This window comes from Ovis canadensis, chromosome 4, assembly GCF_042477335.2.
Source record: "Ovis canadensis isolate MfBH-ARS-UI-01 breed Bighorn chromosome 4, ARS-UI_OviCan_v2, whole genome shotgun sequence".
Classification (NCBI taxonomy): domain Eukaryota; kingdom Metazoa; phylum Chordata; class Mammalia; order Artiodactyla; family Bovidae; genus Ovis; species Ovis canadensis.
Genome location: NC_091248.1, coordinates 86,210,811 through 86,227,434, shown reverse-complemented (window position 1 = coordinate 86,227,434; position 16,624 = coordinate 86,210,811).

Genomic DNA, 16,624 nt, shown 5'->3' with positions numbered 1-16,624 from the left:
CAGCTTGAACATCAGGAAGATCACGGTTCACGTATTGCTGAAACCTGGCTTGGAGAATTTTGAGCATTACTTTACTAGCGTGTGAGATGAGTACAATTGTGCAGTAATTTGAGCATTCTTTGGCATTGCCTTTCTTTGGGATTGGAATGAAAACTGACCTTTTCCAGTCCTGTGGCCACTGCTGAGTTTTCCAAATTTGCTGGCATATTGAGTGCAGCACTTTCACAGCATCATCTTTCAGGATTTGAAATAGCTCAACTGGAATTCCATCACCTCCACTCGTTTTGTTCGTAGTGATGATTTCTAAGGCACACTTGACCGCACATTCCAGGATGTCTGGCTCTAGGTGAGTGATCACACCATCGGGATTATCTGGGTCATGAAGCTCTTTTTTGTACAGTTCTTCTGTGTATTCTTGCCACCTCTTCTTAATATCTTCTGCTTCTGTTAGGTCCATACCATTTCTGTCCTTTATCAAGCCCATCTTTGCATGAAATGTTCCCTTGTTATCTCTAATTTTCTTGAAGAGATCTCTAGTCTTTCCCATTCTGTTGTTTTCCTCTATTTCTTTGCATTGATCACTAAAGAAGGCTTTCTTATCTCTCCTTGCTATTCTTTGGAACTCTGCATTCAGACGCTTATATCTTTCCTTTTCTCCTTTGCTTTTCACTTCTCTTCTTTTCACAGCCATTTGTAAGGCCCCTGCCAGACAGCCATGAGAAACGCTGGACCGGAAGAAACACAAGCTAGAATCAAGATTGCCAGGAGAAATATCAATAACCTCAGATATGCAGATGACACTACCTTTATGGCAGAAAGTGAAGAGGATCTCAAAAGCCTCTTGATGAAAGTGAAAGTAGAGAGTGAAAAAGTTGGCTTAAAGCTCAACATTCAGAAAACAAAGATCATGGCATCCGGTCCCATCACTTCATGGGAAATAGATGGGGAAACAGTGGAAACAGTGTCAGACGTTTTTTTGGGGGGCTCCAAAATCACTGCAGATGGTGACTGAAGCCATGAAATTAAAAGACGCTTACTCCTTGGAAGAAAAGTTATGACCAACCTAGATAGCATATTGAAAAGCAGAAACATTACTTTGCTGACTAAGGTCCGTCTAGTCAAGGCTATGGTTTTTCCAGTGGTCATGTATGGAGAGTTGAACTGTAAAGAAGGCTGAGCGCTGAAGAATTAATGCTTTTGAACTGTGGTGTTGGAGAAGACTCTTGAGAGTCCCTTGGACTGAAAGGAGCTCCAACCAGTCCATTCTGAAGGAGATCAGCCCTGGGATTTCTTTGGAAAGAATGACGCTAAAGCTGAAACTCCAGTACTTTGGCCACCTCCTGGGAAGAGTTGACTCATTGGAAAAGACTCTGATGCTGGGAGGGATTGGGGGCAGGAGGAGAAAGGGATGACAGAGGATGAGATGGCTGGATGGCATCACTGACTCTATGGACCTGAATCTGAGTGAACTCTGGGAGTTGGTGATGGACAGGGAGGCCTGGCATGCTGTGATCCATGGGGTCGCAAAGAGTCAGACAGGACTGAGTGACTGAACTGAACTGAAGATAAGGATAGAAAAGCTGAAAGAATTAATTAGGTAGATAGCCTACACTACAAGAAAGGCTAAGAAAATCCTCAGACAGACAGAAAATGATACTAGATTAAAATACAACAAAATAAGGAAATCTAAAATGGGAACTATGTGAGTAAATGTAAAAGTTGTTATTTTCATTATTCACATCCTTCAAAAAGATGGTATTGTTGTTGTTCAGTTGCTAAGTCATGTCTAACTCTTTGCCACACCATGTGGTGTAGCACAACAGGCTCCTCTGTCCTCTACTGTTCCCCAGAGTTTGCTTAAATTCATGTCTGTTGACTTAGTGATGCTATCTAACCATCTTATTCTCTGCTGCCCCCCTTCTCCTCTTACCCTCAATCTTCCCCAGCATCAGGGTCTTTTCCAGTGAATTGGCTCTTCATATCAGGTTGCCAAAGTATTAGAGCTTCAGCGTTAGTCCTTTCATTGAATATTAGGGTTGATTTCCTTTAGCATTGACTGGTTTGATCTCCTTGCTCTCCAAGGGACTCTCAAGAGTATTCTCCAGCACCACAATTCAAAAGCATCAATTCATCAACACTCGGCCTTTTTTGCGGTCCAGCTCTCACATCCATACATGACTACTAAAAAAAACATAGCTTTGACTATACAGTCCTTTGTCAGCAAAGTGATGTCTCTGCTTTTTAATACACTGTCTAAACCTGTCATAGCTTTCCTACCAAGAAGCAAGCATTTTTTAAATTTCATGTCTGCAGTAACCATCCACAGTGATTTTAGAGCCCAAGAAAATAAAATCTGTCACTGCTTCTACTTTTTCCCCTTCTATTTGCCATGAAATGATGGGACCAGGTGCCATGAAGTTGAGTTTCAAGCCAGCTTTTTCACTCTCCTCTTTCATTTTCACCAAGAGGCTTTTTAGTTCCTCTTCACTTTCTGCCATTAGAGTGGTATTATTTGCATATCTGAGGTTTTTAATATTTCTTCCAGCAATCTTGAGTACAGCTTGTGATTCATCCAGCTGGCATGTCACATAATGTACTCTGCATATAAGCTAAATAAGCTAGGTGACAATATACAGCCTTGTCATACTCCTTTCCCAATTTTGAATCAGTTCTATCTGTTGCTTCTTGATGCATATACAGGTCTCTCAAGAGACAAATAAGGTGGTCTGGTACTCCCATCTCTTTAAGAATTTCCCAAATTTGCTGACATATTGAGTGTAGCACTTTAACAGCACCATCTTTTAGGGTTTTAAGTAGCTCAGCTGGAACTTCATCACCTCCATTAGCTTTGTTCATAGTAATGCTACCTAAGGCCCACTTTACTTAATACTCCAGAATGTCCAGCTCTAGCAAGGGAGCACACCATTATGGTTATCCAGGTCATTAAGATCTTTTTTGTATGGTTATTTGTATTCTTGCTGCCTCTTCTTAATTCCTTCTGCTTCTGTTAGGTCCTTATTATTTCTGTCCTTTATCATCTCCAATTTTCTCAAAGAAATTTCCAGTCTTTCCCATTCTATTGTTTTCTTATACTTCTTTGCATTATTATGTCTCCTTACTTTTCTCCAAAATGTTGCATTCAGTTGGGTATATCTCTCCCTTTCTCCCTTGCCTTTCATTTCTCTTTCCTCAGCTATTGATAAGACCTCCTTAGACAACCACTTTGCCTTGTTGCATTTCATTTTCTTTGGGATGGTTTTGGTAACCACCTCCTATATGAACTTCTTTCCATATTTCTTCAGGCACTCTGTCTACAAGATCTAATCCTTCGAATCTATTCATCACTTCCACTGTATAATCATAAGGGATTTGATTTAGGTCATATTTGAATGGCCTAGTGGTTTTCCCTACTTTCTTCAATTTAAGCCTGAATTTTGTGATAAGGAGCTGATGATCTGAGCCACAGTCAGCTCCAAGTCTTGTCTTTGCAGATTGTATAGAGCTTCTCCATCTTTGGCTGCAAAGAACATAATCAATCTGATTTCAGTATTGGCCATCTGGTGATGTCCATGTGGAGAGTCATCCCTTGGATTGTTGGAAAAGGATGTTTGCTATGACCAGTGCATTCTCTTGACAAAACTCTGGTAGCCTTTGCCCTGCTTCATTTTTTACTCTAGAGCCAAACTTCCATATTATTCAGGTACCTCTTAACTTCCTACTTTTGCATTCCAATCCCCTATGATGAAAACAACATCTTTTTTCGGTGTTAGTTCTAGAAGGTCTTGTAGGACTTTATAGAATCAATCAACTTCAGCTTCTTCGGCATTAGTGGTTGGGGCATAGATTGGATTACTGTGATGTTGAATGGTTTGCCATGGAGATGAACTGAGATTGTTCTGTTGTTTCTGAGACTACCCCCATGTACTGCATTTCAGACTCTTTTATTGACTATGAGGGCTACCCCATTTCTTCTAAGGGATTCTTGCCCACAGTAGTAGATATAATGGTCATCAGAATTAAAGTCACCCATTCTCATCCATTTCAGTTCACCAATTCCTAAGATGTCAGTGTTCAATCTTGCCATCTCCTGCTTGAAAAAAGTGGAAGTGTTAGTAGCTCAGTGTGTCCCACTCTTTGCAATCCCATGGACTGTAGCCCACCATGCTCCTCTGTCTATGGAATTCTTCAGGCAAGAATACTGGAATGGGTAGCCATTCCCTTCTCCAGGGGCTCTTCCCAACCCAAGTATCGAACCTGAGTCTCCTGCATTGCAGGTAGATTCTTTACCATCTGAGCCACCAGGGAAGCTGTCAGTGTTCAATCTTGATCATATCCAATTTACCTTGATTCATGGACTTAACTTTCTAGGCCCCTATACAATATTGTGATTTACAGCATCAGACTTTACTTTCACTGCCAGACATGTCCATAGCTGACAGTCATTCCTGTTTTGGCCCAGCCACTTACTCTTACTGGAGCTATTAGTAATTACCCTCCCCTCTTCCCCAGTAGCATAGTGGACACCTACTGAGCTGGGTGGCGGGGGGTTGATTATCTTCCAGTGTCATATCTTTTTGCCTTTTCATACTGTCCATGGGGTTCTCCGTGCAATATTACTTGAGTGAGGTTGCCATTTCCTTCTCCAGTGGGCCAAGTTTTGTCAAAACTCCTAACTATGCCCTGTCCACCTTGGGTAGCCCTGCATTGCATGGCTCATAGCTTCGTTGAGTTACATAAGCCCCTTCGCCATGACAAGGCTGTGATCCATGATAGGCTATTTAAACAAAAATGCTGATAATGGAGTTTGGGCTTATACCATTTCTACAAGTACAATATATGCCAAAAATAGCACACAAGCTGAAAGGAGTGAAATGGCGCTGTAATATTTTTTCTTACCCTGTACATGGAGTAGTATGTAACATCACTTGAAGGTAGACTGTGAAAGTTAAAATCAGTAAGACTATTAAAGATTTAAAAAACGCCATTACCAACTTGACCTAATTGATATTTCTAGAAGATTCTATTAATGTTTTCTAATGAAGAATAATATAGAGAGCAAATACACATTCTTCTCAAGTACATGTGGAATATTTACCAAATTAGATCATTTTCTAGGTCATAAAACAAATCTCAATAAATTCAAGAGGGTTCACAAAGTTTCAAGTCCTACTATGTTCTCTGACCACAGTGGGATTAAAGTAGAAACAAAAGTATATCCTTGAAAAATCTCCAAATATATGAAAACTAAATAACATACTAGTAAAACAATCCACGGATCAAAGAAGAAATAAAATGGAAACTGAAATTATTGTCAGTGAAATGAAAATACAACATATTAGAATTTTTAGGATTCCACTAAAGCATTTCTTAGAAGGGAATATATAGTGCTTGTAGTAGTGTTTAAGGAAAAGTTTTAACCTATATTAAAAAAGAAAAAATGTCTCTAATCAGTGACCTCAGGCTGAGCATTAAGCAATAAGAAAACAAGCAAATTAAATCTAAAGATTGTAGAAGAAAGGAAATAGTAAAGATTAGACCAGTGATTAATTAAATAGAAAATGGAAAAACAATAGAGAAAAATCCATAAACCAGAAACTACTTCTTTGAGATCAATCAAATAAATTAACCTCTAGTCATCTTGACCAAAGAGAAAAAAAAAAGTTACAAATGACTAATATCCAGAATGAGGAAGATGGTGGTATTTACTACAAATTCTATAAATACCAAAACCATGATAGAATATTTTGAACAATATTATGCCAATGAATTCAACAACTTAGATTATTTAATTCCTTGATAAATTCCTTGATAGACACAAGCTATTAAAGCTTACAAGGAAAAAATCAATAACCTGAATTCTTCTATATCTATTAAAGAAATTACAATTATAGTTTAAAAACATTCACACAAAGAAAACTCTGGGCACAGATGACTTCTCTGGTTAAATTAACCAAACATTTAAGGAAGAAATAATACCAATTCTACACAAACTCTTCCAGAAAATATTACATTGATACTAAAACTAAAGATATTACAAAAACACTATACACTAATATCTCTCATGAACACAGAAGCAAAAGTTTATCAAATTAAATCCAATATTTTTTTCAAAAAGATAATATATCGTAACCAAAAGGGGTTTATCTTAGGTATGAAAGGTTGATTTAACATTTAAAAATTTTTAAATGCTATTCACCATAAAACCTTGAAATAAAACACCTTGATCATCTCAGAAGATATGGAACAAACATATGGACAAAATCCAATACCCATTTCTGATTTTTTAAAAAAAAGACCAAACTGTCAGCAAATTAAGAGTAAAAGAAAACTTCTTCAACCTGATAAAGGGCATCTGTGGAAAATCCTAGAGATAAATTTCATACTTTATGGTGAAAAAGTGAAACAACCTAAATACCCAATTATAAATATGATTAAAATAATTACAGTGGATCCATGAAATAGAACATTTTAGGAATGTTAAAAGTCAAATATTTAAAGAATATCTTGAAGCCAGGAAAATTGTTTATGATACAATGCTGAATGAAAAATGGCCTATATAAGCACATGATCCAATTGTGTTGAATACAGAGAGAGAATAAAATCAAAAGGAAATATTCATACATGTTAACAGTGATTAACTTTTGCTGGGGAGAGGAAGAATGATATTATTAGTAATTTGTTCTATATATACTTTTCTACACTTCCAAATTTTTGTCTTTAATGTTAGAAAAACTAATGTTACTAAATGTTAAGAAACAAATAGTAGAGTGGAAAAAAGTAAAATAGAGACGTTTAATGACTCCAAATTTGTATCAATCTTCCTCAGCCTCTTCCAATGTTTACAACTGGCCCTAGCTTCTCAGATAACTCAGACAATTGAAATTTAAAAGGTCTACAATCAAACTTAGGATCTTGTTTAATATGATTATGAATTCATTAATTTATCTATTCAACAAACACATTGAGTGTGTACTATATATATACAGTTGGGCACTGTAGTAGGTAATGAACATACAGCAGCAAATAGGATATGGACCCTGCCTTCAAGAATCCTCTGACATTGTGATGGACATAAGCAATCACATTTTATAGCAGAGTAAAATGTGCTGTGGCACCCCACTCCAGTACTCCTGCCTGGAGAACCCCATGGATGGAGGAGCCTGGTAGGCTGCAGTCCATGGCGTCGCACAGAGTCGGACACGACTGAAGTGACTTAGCAGCAGCAGCAGTAAAATGTGTTATATAATGGGAATATGTGCAAGGTGCCACAAAATTTACAGAAGAGAAACAATGACCCTAGCCTTTGGTGGTTAGAAAATTCTTTCTGTAGCAGAAAACACATAAACTGAGTTGCAAAGAATGTGAAGTTTAGGCAGGTGGCATGTAGTAACTTATGTTCCAGAAAGAGAGATGTTTGCACAAAGGCCAAGAGCCTCACAGGGCTCCCCTGGTGGCTCAGATGGTAAAAATTAAAATAAAATAAAAATCTGTCTGCAATGCAGGAGACGCAGATTTGATCCCTGGGTCAGGAAGATCCTCTGCAGAAGTGAATGGCTGCCCACTCCAGTATTTTTGCCTGGAGAATTCCATGGACAGAGGAGCCTAGAGGGCTGCAGTCCATGGGGTTGCAAAACCTAGACAGCGTATTAAAAAGCAGAGACATCCCTTTACCAACAAAGGTCCGTATAGTCAAAGCTATGGTTTTTCCGGTAACCATGTACAACAGAGAAGGCAGGGAAGTCATGTAGGACAGGGAAGCCTGACATGCTGCAGTCCACAGGGTTCAAAGAGTTGGATACAGCTCAGCGGCTGAACAAGAGGCTCATTCAGAGAACTGCAAGCAAACACTTGAAAACAGGATCCTGATCATAAAAATCCTTGAAAATCATCAAGGGATAGGGACTTTATTCTGTGACAATGAGAAACTATTACAGGGTTTTCACTAGCACCAAGTACCCACACATTCACGCAGTTATAGATTTGGAGAAACAGAGCTTCCTCTCCTTCTAACACCCAGCTATTTTTCAGAATCTGTGAAGCAGGGCTAGATGGCTCACAAATAGGACTGTACCACTGTTACTGGCTTCTGCTGTATTGAAGTTGATGGTAACCACGCCAAAGATTTGTGATGTCACCATCTGCTTTGGAGCACCCATTCCTGTTGGCCACACTGCCCTCTGATGTAGTCAACCTTACAATTGCTCTTTTGCTGGACAATCTGTTGTGAAATAAGAGAGGAAAGTTCTCCCCTCCATGTGATGCTTTGGTGGGAGGGGGAGGGTCGTCATAGCAGGGCCGTCCAAGGATGTCACAGAGTTTCGTAAGTCTGCTATATTTGTTTGTTCAGCCATTTTATTTCTGGGAAGCACTTCTACCACAGAGCACTTGGATCAGAAAAGTTTCAAGTAACAGCTATTATTATGTTCCAAGCACAAGTGGTTATCCTCCGATGTTTAGTACCTACTATGGAGACTGGAAATTTATGCCAGACTCTTTTCTTCCATCAGGTGGCTCTCTCTCAGGGAATCTTTCTCTCATTTTGATTTGGCTTGTTTTAGACATCCAGAGTCTACCATATGTGACATGTCTGAATGCCACTTGCAAAAACCGTCTGAATGCTTTCCCTAGCAGTTTCCTAAGCCTCCCTGGATAAATTGAGCTAAATCAATACCAGAAACTGGGAGTGAAAGGGACTCCCCTTGATCCATCCACCAGTTGTACCTGTGTCTCAGCTATGGTTCAACCAGGACACAAGTTGATCCTTCCACAGTGAAAAATGTAAAAGCTTTCGACCAAATGCTAATAATAGAGATCTCTCAGAAGTAGGGGCTTCCCTGGTGGCTCAGCTGGTAAAGAATCCTCCTGCAATGAGGAAGACCTGTGTTTGATCCCTGGGTTGGGAAGATCTCCTGGACAAGGGAAAGGCTACCCTCTCCAGTATTCTGGCCTGGAGAATTCCATGGACTGTATGGTCCATGAGATCACAAAGAGTTGGACATGACTAAGCAACTTTCACTTCACAGCACTGAAGTAAAATTTAGGGTGCTATATTTTCTAGTTTTTTATTTTCATCTTCTAAGTTGCTTCTCAGTCAATATAATACTTGTAAGAGATTTCACAAAAGTAAATAAATACTACCATGATCAATAAACAGAGGGTTGGGGTGGTATCGGTGAGTGGTGGAGGAAACCAGCACTCTCACATAAGTTAGAAGGGGGAGGACCTTTTCTTTGACAGCCATTTGGAAATAGCAGTCAGATCTTTGCCACACCCTATGACCATCAATTTCCCCGCAGATATATTCCCTTAAAGCTATACAAATATCAGTAGATGCATAGGGATGTTCAGGGCAGCATTTTTCGCAACAGTAAACATCCTAAGTGGTCATCGACAGAAAGATGATTAACTAGGTTTGGATACATCCATATCAGGGATGTGATGCTAAATATAATGAAGTATTGATAGATCTCTATGTACTGCTTCGTATTGCATTCAAGATGTATTGAGAAGAGGTAGGGTGCAGAGGAGTCATATATGTATGTAGTCTGATACCACTTAAGGAAGATGGATAGGTGGGTGAATATATAGATTGACAGGTGACAGATGATAGGTAGATAGGTAATTTTGGATACACATAGCAGATGTCTGGAAGAATTCCGAAGAATGTTGTGACTTTCACTCATCATCTTGTAGCTTTTATATTGTGACTCATTTCTACTCACCCCATGAACCTGAGTTAAGGCCAATATTCTCCAAGAGGCCAGGTCTTTTCAAGAATACTAATACATGCTGTTTCTTCTATCACAAGCACTACCCCTCTCCTCTATCTTCTCACAAACTCCCTTTTTTTTTTTTCCAGTAAGGGTCCAGCTTCATGTCACTTCTTCAAGATGCCGTCTTCAGAGCTCTTGCTTTCATTATATGTTACCAGCATTTTAGGGTCATTAAAAAAAAATGCCTGTTTTCCTCACTAAAAAGGAAACCTCTCAAAACAGGAAAACCATGACTTTATCTCAGATCCTAGATTTATATTTCAGAATCTAAAGCCATGCCTGATACCTAATAAATATCTGCAAAATGATTGCTATTAAAAAAAGGGAATGACCTTTATAAATATGAAACTCTAGTCTCCTAGAAAAAAGAAATTAGCCTTAGCACCCTAAATAAATGTCTGTATTTAAAAAAAGGCCTGCAAGTCAGAATATTGAGGTCTAATATATTACTGAAGTAAGGTTTAATCAAAATGGATGCTTTCAATTAACTGAGTATCTTGAGTAAATTTTCAGACTTTGCTGTTATTTTAAAGAAATTATTCTGTGTCAAATCTCAAGAATCATTTTCTATTTCAGCCAATTTCTCATCTTTTGTTTATGTAAGAAGATGATACAAATGACTGGATTATATTGGCATTTGTCATTTCTAATAATAGATCTTGTTTTTAAAAGAAGCATAGAATCACAGCATTGTTTAAAGGTTATATATCTTGTGATCCTTTTGCTTAATGTTGAAACTTTTCTTCTTGTTCTCTGCTGTAGTTCAGACATTAGGAAAGGGCAAGGAAAGGTACAAAATTTGATAGGCAGCAAACACGAATGTTAACTAAAGGGACTACAGTCGAATGTGAATAATTATATAAATCATAATAGAAAGTGAAAATCAGTCAGTTTCCGCATACGGCATGTGTTGCTTGGTTTCCTGAACGCAAGAAGTGTTGGGAGGATTGATGGGTATGTTTTGTGTGGATCCAAGTGGACTTTCTCAGTCACTTCTGGCTTTTACAAATCATGCTGGAGTCCTTTTGTAATGCTAATAACACAGTGATACAGATAAATGACAATACATCCTATGATTTCCATGAACAGTTGTGATTTCATATATTTTCTCCTATTGATCCATGAATATATCTTTCATACCATATGTCCCAGCTTTTATTTCTGAGAACATGGTTTACTAGGGTTATAAACTAAACTGTTAATAAATAATTTATGAAGGATATTGTTTTGCTTAGGGAAATAAGACTAGATCTGTTTTATTAAATCTTCTAAATAAACTGTGGGGCTCTTCTGTAATAAAAAGTGACCTTCATGGAAGAGATGGATGGGCTGCAGATGACTTGTCACTTCTCCTCACTGCACATACCCTTTGTATTTAGTACCATTCCTCACACAAAATAGATTTTCAGTAAGTATTGCTGAATTAATTAAAAGATTGGAATTAAGAAGAAATGTCTCGAAGCCATGAACAGAAATTAATCTTCTCTTCTAATACTACTCTAATATGGCATTTGCTCAAAGGTGATGATTTTCTGGGGTTGTCACATATCTACGAGGATGTAGACATTCGGTCGTGCTCAACTCATTTCAAAGCCAGCTGAGAAGTGCTTGGAATTTCAACATACCAACACCTACAGACTCTGCCACCCACTGTCCACCCTACTGGGCCTCAAATAATTTCTTTGATACTTCATCCGTTTGCTTTTGTGGCCTTTGTCCTAGAAATTGAAACGTGTCTTTGTTCATGCTTTTATTCTAGTTCAAAATTCAAATGTCTGGAATGGGAAAAATATTGCTGAAAACAAACTTTCTATGCTTTGTCCCTAAATAACCCGGCAATTAAATAGGATCCACCGAATGTGGCATTTGACTTGTCATTTCTTATGAAGAAATTGTAAGCTTCCTCTGAATTTTGGAAATAAGAAAATTTTGAAGTGGAAATGTGTAATTGAATTTTTTTTTTAAATTTTGTGTCATGACATGCAGATTTGAAGTGTTTCACACAGCAGCCACCAGGATCTCTTTAAAAATCTGATCACAGCTCTCCACTGCTTAAAGCTTTTCCGTGATTTCCCGTTGATCCTACATTAGACTCAGCATCTCACTGCAGCCCTGAGAACCTGTGTGTCCCATCCCCATCCAATTCACCTGTCTCATCTTACACCCTTTCTCCTCAGTCCACATACCTGATGAGAGAAACTTCTTGCTATTACACTTGCCCCCACTAGAACCTTCTCACAGGCTCTTCCCCAGCCTGTGCAGCCAACACCACATTTGTCAACACCTCCAGCCACCTTTGCACTTCCCTGGCTGACTCCTGAGCCTTCACCTCCTCACAAGAAACACTTTTCTTTCCACAGATTAGCAGTTCACAAAGCATCTCGAACTTCCCCTTCACAATTTCTATAATGTCTATGTTCCTCACTAGATCTGGAGATCATTCCTAACCTTGGCATTAGCATGTCTTTAACTCAAGCAAAGTGCTTCAGCACAGAGTAGCATAGCAATAAATGAGACAATATAACTGTGGATGAAATACTAGAAACAATCAGGGTTTGGGTGTTATAGGTCTAGGTTTTAATCTAGATCTGTTACAGTGACAGACTTCATTTTCTTGGGTTCCAAAATTACTGCAGATGGTGACTGCAGCCATGAAATTAAAAGATGCTTGCTCCTTGGAAGAAAAACTATGACCAACCTTGACAGCATATTAAAAAGCAGAGGCATTACTGTGCCGACAAAGGCCCATCTAGTCAAAGCTATGGTTTTTCCAGTAGTCATGTATGGATGTGAGAGTTGTACCATAAAGAAAGCTGAGTGCCAAAGAATTGATGCTTTTGAACTGTGGTGTTGAAGAAGACTCTTGAGAGTCCCTTGGACTGCAAGGAGATCCAACGAGTCCATCCTAAAGGAAATCAGGCCTGAATATTCATTGGAAGGACTGATGCTGAAGCTGAAACTTCAATACTTTGGCCACTTGATGTAAAGAACTGACTCATTAGAAAAGCCCCTGATGCTGGGCAAGATTGAAGGCAGAAGGAGAAGGAGATGACAGAGGATACGATGGTCAGATAGCATCAGTGACTCAATGGACATAAGTTTGAGCAAGTTCCATGAGTTGGTGATGAACAGGAAAATCTGGCGTGCTGTAGTCCGAGAGGTCAAAAAGAGTTGAATACAACTGAGCAACTGAACTGAACTGAACTGAACTGAATCTAGATCTAAGTGATGGACAAACACTAAGTAAGCTTTTTCATCTGTCTCTGACTCTATGCTTAAAGTTAAAATTGACTGAAAGGTCTTCAAGCTGTGGATAAAAACAAGCCAAAACAAAAGAATAAAATCCTTCTTTCAAAAAACACTTAGCCATTGCCTACCTGCTGAGAACCCATAAACTTCAGCATTGCAATTTAGTTTTTAAGTTGACAATGAACTTAGTCACTTTAAATATTTCAATATTTGGGGGATGAAAAAGAAGAAAGTAAGACTCTTAAAACTGAATATTGAGGCTGACTCACCTTGAAGCCAAGACAGCTAGGTCTGCTGGGGACACAGCAGCCACATGTCTCTCTATTGGATATGGCTTCATCCACGGCTCCCACAGAAAGCCATGATTCTATCTGCTAAGCTGTGCAAACCTAGGGCAGGAAGGGATGGGACAGTTGGTCTTTGTATCCATGTGACTGTCCAGGAAGCACGCGGATGTGCTTGTGGGTGTACTCCCCAAAGCAATGTTTGGGGAGTATTTTTACTATATGTGTATCTGTTTAATTTTAAAAATATATATAGCTCATATGAGTAATGTATATATAAAGAATATATATCTCACCCAGGTGGCGCTGGTGGTAAGGAATCCACCTGCCAATGAGGGAGATGCAAGAGACGCAGGTTCTACCCCTGGGTCAGGAAGATCCCCTGAAGTGGGAAATGGCAACCCACTCCAGTATTCTTGCCTAGAAAATTCCATGGAAAGAGGAGCCTGGTGGGCTGCGATCCATGGGGCCACAGAGAGTCATATACGACTAAGCAACTAAGCAGCAGCATGTTTATGTAAATATATCTTATATAGACAGAGTAATAGTTTATCAAGATAGAATCCACAAACCATACAATTGATCTACTTAAAGGATATAATTCAAAGTTTTTAGTATCTTCATAGAGTTGTGCCAACCAGCATCACAAACAATTTTAGAATATTTTAATCACCCTAAAAAGCAACCCTATATAAATTTAGCAGTCACTCCCCATTATTTTTAATTCTCAGCCCTAAGCAATCATTAATTGACTTTTTGTCTCTAGAAATTTGCCCATTCTGAACATTCCATATAAACAGAAACACACAATGTTGTGTACTTTGTGACTGGCTTTTTAAATTTAACACCATGTTCCAAAATCCATCCATGTGGTAGCTTGTTTTAGTACTTCATTTTTTAGAGCTGAATAGTATTGCATTGCATGGATATGCCACATTATATTTATCCATGCCTCAATTTACAGAGATTTGCATTATTTCACTTTTTGGCTATTATGAACAATGTGGCTCTGAACATTCATACACATATTTTTGTGTAGGCATATGTTTTTAATATCTCTTGGACATATGCTTAGGATTAGAATTGCTGGCTAATATGGTAATTCTCTGCTTAACCTTATGAGCAACTTCCAGACTTTTCCATAGTGACTACATCATTTTACATTCCTACCAGTCATGTATGAAGATTCCAATTTTTCCACAGCTTCACCAACACTTGCTATTGGTTGTCTTTTTGATTATAGTCATTCTAGTAAGGATGAAGTGGTCTTGCATTGTGGTTTTGATTTTTTTTTTTTCTAATGACTAATAATGTTGAACATCTTTTAATCTGTTTTTTGGCCATTTGCCTATCTTTTTGGATATATCTATTCAGATCTGTTGCCTATTTTTTAGCTAGGTAATCTTTTTATTGTGGAGATATGAGTTCTTTTTGTATTGTATCTACTAATCTTTTATCAGCCATCTTATTTGTAAATACATCCTCCTATTCTTTTCATTTACTTGATAGTATCCTTTGAAGCACAAAAGATTTTAATTTTAATCAAGTCCAATTTATCAGTTATTTGTTGTGACTTGTGCTTCTGAGGTCATATTTAAGAAGACTGTCTGACCCAAGGTCACAGAGTTTTATTTCTGGATTTTCCTCTTATGAGATTTTTCTTTTTAATTTTTAACTTTACACTTAGGTTTTTGATCCATTCTGTGTTAATTTTTGTGTAATGTGTAATAAAAGAGTACAGCTTGTTCTTTTACATGTGGATACTTAGTTTTCCCTGGAGAAGAGAATGGCCACCCACTCCAGTATTCTTGCTTGGAGGATTGCATGGACAGAGGAATCTGGTGGGCTATAGTCCATTTGGTGGCAAAGAGTTGGCTAGGACTGAGTGACTAACATTTTCACTTAGTTTTTTTTTCCCACTGCCATTTCTTGGACTATTTTTCACCATTTAGTTGTCTTGGTACCCTGTTAAAAATGAGTTGATCATAAATGTGAAGATATATTTCCGTATTCTCAGTTCTATTCCATTTATCTGTATATTATTCTTATGCCACTACCACAATGTCTTACTAAAGTTTTGAAATCAGAGAATGTGAATTCTTCAACTTTATTCTCCTCTTTTCAAGATTGTTTTGGATACTCTGGGACCATTTCATTTTCATGTGAATTTTAGGATCAGCTTTCAATTTCTGCCGAAGTTCATTTTGAATTTTGAGAGGAATTACATAGAATCCAAAGCTCAACTGGGGAATATTGACATCTTAGCAGTATTAAGTCCTCTGCTCTGTGAACATGTAATGTCTTTCTACTTATTTGTTGTTGTTCAGTCACTAAATCATGCCTGACTCTTTGCAACCCCATGGACTATAGCGCATGTCAGGCTTCCCTGTCTTCCACTATATCCCAGAGTTTGCTCTAATTCATGTCTGTGAGTCAGTCATGCTATCCAACCATCTCATCCTCTGCCGCCCCCTTCTCCTTTTGCCTTCAGTCTTTTCCATTGGGAAAGGGTCTTTTCGAATGAGTTGGCTTATGTTTTGTAGCTTTTAGCATATAAATCGTATACTTCTTTTGTTAAATTTATCCCTAAGAACTTTATTCTTTTCAATTACATTGTAAAGGGTATGGTTTTCTTTTTTTCTTTCTTTTTTTTTTTGGGGGGGGGGGGCATGAAGGGATTTTATATCAACTATTGTATAGGAGGAAACTGGAATACAAAACTGGTGTTATCGAGTTCTTCTAAAATTTTATATGAACTTTTAAGTGTCCAAAAATATATACCTTCCTAAAAAATAAAAATAAAATCCACTAAAACTAAATACATTACTCAGTGAGAGGAACAGAACTATCAGAAAAGACGAAGTTTTCTTATTACTAGATAAGACCCTAGAATTCTAGTGACTAGTTTCAAAAATTAAGATGCCATGAATTAATGGTTCAGAAATAGAATGGGCCACTTCAGGGATGGTGACTGAACAAGAATGTTTAGAAAAAGTCTTTCTCAACTTCTAGATTCTACCCTATTCATTAGCATGACCTGAACAAGCATTTCCCTGGGCCCCACATAAATGTTCCACAAAATAAGAGGAATGGACCAAGAGATCACTAAAGCCCCTTCTAATAATGTTCCCTGATTATTACTTTATTAAATTTAAATTATAAAAATTAATGGCAAATGGTAATTTCTCTCCCCAAATAGGCATGCTCTTCCTAAAAAGCACTGTGCACAGAGGGTTTTTCCTCTCAAGGTTATATGCTAATACTTTTCCATTACAAATGATGCATATGGTCAAAATCTATAAATGTATTTGACCTTCT